Below are 3,993 nucleotides of genomic sequence, written 5' to 3'. Positions count from 1 at the left end.
ACAGGCTAGGAGATGGGCACACAGAGGCTAAGGGACTTGTCCAAGGTCATCTTGCCAGTAAGTAGCAGAGCTGGAATTCACATTCAAAGCCAAGCTCTTAACTATATTCAGTGTGGCAATGTTTTAAGTGAAAGATACGCATTTTCTGCAGTTTATGAAGATTTTGCAAGGAAAAAGGATTTCAAAATGGGGACCAGCAGAGGAGGCTGATCGAGCCCTTGAAAGTGCCTGCTGGCAGGCTGCTGGGCTGGTGTCAGCGGGTAAGCAAAACCCTTTTCCTCCCCTTGCCAGAGTACCTTCTGTGCTCCTGTGCATGGTCCGTCCTCACTCAGACTCACCAGAGGCCAAGTCACAGCTCTGAGCCACCAGCCGGGTTGGCAGGAGGAGACGGTTTGTATCCACCCCTCCCCCGCCCGTGTGTCCATCCCTGCCCCCGAGCCATCTGTCCTGAGACCAAGCACGCAAGCTTCTGCAGACTCCCGCAGTGACCAGTTCCAGGCATTCACCTCACCAACAGGACAGGAGCGCCCTGCTCTGAGCAGGGCACTGGACCCGGAGTAAGGGCCCTGCAGATCCGATCCTGGCAGGCAGTGCAAAGAATGCTGGGAGGAGAGCCAAGGGAGGACAGCGGGGGCTCAGCTCACATTGCCCAAGACAATCAAGAAGCCTCCCTAGGAAAGTGACTTTTGAGTCTTAGAACCAGGACAAGAGCTCAGAAGATGGAGACAGGAGGTCTTCTGAAGGCAGAGAGCTGCAGGAGCCAAAGTGAAAAAGCAGGGAGCGCAGAGGGAAGAGGAAAGGGCAGCGTGGGACAGGATAACAGAGGTGACGAGGTCTGTGGACCAGGCTGTCCAGATTTCAGCCCCAGCATCTCCATTTAATAATCGCAAGTTATTTGACCTCTGTGCCTCACTCCTCCACATGGATGTACCTCTGTGTGGGATGCAATAATAGCAGTGTGTATCTCTGGATCCTAGAATGTGAGGATCAAATCAGTTAGTGCATTTGAGTGCTTAGAACAGTGCCAGGCACAAAGTAAGTGCTCAATAAATGTAAGCTGTAACTATTGTTATTTACTATTATTTATAAGCATGTGGGGCAGAGGGCACTAAGGCTTTGTAATCTCAACATAACCAGATTATGGCCCCTGGAACTTCTGCTGCACACACACAGCCTGTGGGGTCCATGTGCAGAACCCCAGATCCCCCTGGCCTGGCACTGAGCTCAGGGCAGGTGCAGAGGGGCCCAGGAGCAGTAACACCAACCACATTTACTGAGTGGCTTGTGATGGGCCCTGAGCTGGGGACACTGTGAACACAGAAAGGCCTCTCTGCAGCGTCCACTGTTCTCGCAGGGCCCTTGCCAAGAGCCTCTGCCAAGAGCCAGGGGTGCTGGGAGTGCACGTGGCCAGAGAAGGACCCTTGTCCTTTTGGAGCCAGGTCCACTCTGAGCCCCACACAGCTCTCTGGAGCCTGTCCGAGGTGGGGATGCTAGTGGGAGGGGCTGTACCTCTGGGACAGGCTTGCCTGCCCCTCAGCCGCCTGGGCCTCCCGGTAGGCGCCTAGCTTGTGGCCTGCGGTCAGTGTGAAAGGCAGGGTGTGAACCGGCAGGTCTAGATGTGTCTGACTGGGGGTGGGAACAGGAGGAATCGGGCACAATATGGCCAGGCTTCTGGAGGAGGAAGGGAGCCGGTGGCATCCGCAGGCCACTTGTGTCTGCTGCTTGCACACTGGCACAAAGCGGGGACAAAGGCACCGTGCGGGGTAGCAGCGGCCGGTCCTAACACTGTCGCATGCAGGTACTAAGCTCTTCCTCTCGTGGGTCTCTGGCACTACAGTCGCTGGACTCTGGGTGGGTGCCGCTGCCGGGTTCTAGGCTCAGGCTGCCAGCTCTGCACCTCCCCCAGACCACGCAGGCCGAGGGATCCTGTGCGCATGGGGTGGGAGCTCAGGTGTTGGGTGGGAGGGCAGGGGCGGGGAGGGAGCACAGGTGCAGGGAGAGAGGGCAGGCCCAGGTTGGGAGTGCAGGTGCAGGGTGGGAGCGCAGGTGCGGGGCAGAGGTGGGTGTGCCCCGAGCCGGCACCAAGTGCACTGGCAGTGGCTAAGAACCCCGGGTGTCTGTCCCGAGCGCCGGCGCCACCAAAGTATCTCTCGTGGGTGGAGAGTCTCCGCTGTGGTTGCAGCTAGGGTTAGCAGCCACCCTCGCCATCTGGTAATTACCTCCCCACAAAGAAGTGTAAGATCGCTAACCCTTCATTTCTCAGAGCTGGGGCGACAGGCGACCCAAAGATTTCATGTGGGACTTTCCTTTCCTCCCCCCAGATTGGCCGGCGCTCTTCTGCAAAAGACACTTGTCACAGCCAGTGGTGCTGAGACCTCCCTCAGCAGACACCCCTCCGCCGCCGAGCTGATGCCAGGCCCCCTCTGCGGTAAAGAAATGGTCCCATTTTGAAGGCAGTGGCCCAGGGTGCCCAAGCCCAAGAGCAGTGACTGCGGTGGCCAGAGGCTCTGTGAAGGACACGGGGGAAGAGAGGTCTCCAGGGATTTCGCAGTGGGCAGGACAGAGCTCTGACTTGGAGCTGGGGGCCGTGTGGCTTTGGCAGGTGACTGGCAGTCACTGTAAGGAACGCGAGCCGTGGCCACCTCACAGAAGGGCTGTGAGGGGAAAAGAGGCACAAGAGTGGTGTGAAACCCCACAGATCTGAGCTATTGATAGGGTCATGTTTTGCTTCACTCCTCCCGCCTCCCGCTTCCTCTCCAAGGGTAAACTTCCAAGAGGAAGAGGGGGAATTCCTGGGGTCAGCAGAGGAAGTGTGGTGCTGTGGACTATGTGGATTTAAGTATTTTCTCTGGTGACCCCTCTTCCTGTGTTCACATCCCATCCCTTCCTTTTATTAGATGATGGGGCAAATCACCCTTTCCCTCCCTTGCCTTCCCCTCCCCTCTCCTCCGCTCCCTTCTCTTCCCTACCCGCTCTTTCCTCCCTTTCCCTCCCCTCCCTTATGCTGGGAATTAACCTAAGGGCTCAAGTCTGCTAAACACACAATGTACTACTGAGCTACACCCCAGCCTAAATCACCTGTGTTTACGCCTTGGTGTCTCTTTCTGAAAAATGGGTATAACCATTGAACTTACTTCTTCGGGTGTTATAAAATCACACAGGTGACACTCTTAGCTACAAAGCCTTGCCATGCCCCTAAATGTCACCCGAGAATCCGTGTTCTTATCCTTTTGGGTAAAGCACACACTAATGGGGAGAGAAGACTCATCCAACAAGAAGCAGAGTGGAAGGAATGAACAGTTGAGGTCAGTGCGGTGCGGGTGAGGATGGTGGTGGAGGAGGACAGTGTGTGAGCTTAGCCTCAGAATTGCTGTTTCAGCCTTCCTGGCTGGCCAGCCTCACATGAGAGGCTTTACTTTTCTAAGCCTTCATATCTCGTGGGGAGAATGGAGATCATAATATCCACCTCATAGAATTGTTACAAAAATTAAAATCAAATAACTATATGGATGAATCCAGCTTGTGATAGCCCTAAAGTGATTTGGGGAAAAACTAATATTTGTGTTGCAGTCTCCTAAGGCTGCATAACAAACCACTTTAAATGACAGCAGCTTAAGAGAACACTCGCGTGTGATTTGGACTGGGCTTGGTGGGGATGACATGTAGAAGGCCCCTGGCCTGGAAGACCCTTTTCTTTTCTTTTTTGATCCAGGAATCGAACTCAGGACCTTGTGCTTGCCAGGCAGGTGCTTGTGCCACTGAGCTGTATCCCCAGCCTGAGGACCTTTTTCCATGTGTCTGAGGGAGGCTGACCCTGACGGTCGTCAGGGAGCTCAGCTGGGGCTGTGAGCCAGGGCATTCACTTCTCCTGGGCTTCTTCCTACTATGGCACTTGGGCTTTGTTGTTGTTATGTTTTTGTTTTTTAGTATTAGTAAGTCTGGGTGGGGGGTTTAGCTCAGTGGCATAGCACCTGCCTGGCAAGCGTGAGGTTC

At 54.9% G+C, this 3,993-nt stretch overlaps 1 protein-coding gene across 1 annotated transcript in view; it reads left to right on the top strand.

Moving 5' to 3' along the window:
- Positions 1 to 328: 328 nt before the first annotated feature.
- Positions 329 to 3,993, top strand: part of Gpr68 (G protein-coupled receptor 68) — a 21,324-nt gene continuing 17,659 nt past the window's right edge. The window contains exons 1-2 of the mRNA XM_005390301.2: positions 329 to 390; positions 2,322 to 2,428. The gene's annotated coding sequence lies outside the window, so the exon portion shown is untranslated. The remainder of the gene's footprint in view (positions 391 to 2,321; positions 2,429 to 3,993) is intronic.

Source organism: Chinchilla lanigera, unplaced genomic scaffold (assembly GCF_000276665.1).
Source record: "Chinchilla lanigera isolate Chin_1 unplaced genomic scaffold, ChiLan1.0 scaffold00037, whole genome shotgun sequence".
Classification (NCBI taxonomy): Eukaryota; Metazoa; Chordata; class Mammalia; order Rodentia; family Chinchillidae; genus Chinchilla; species Chinchilla lanigera.
The sequence above is the reverse complement of the archived record's forward strand: the minus strand, read 5'-3'. Positions and strand labels throughout refer to the sequence as shown.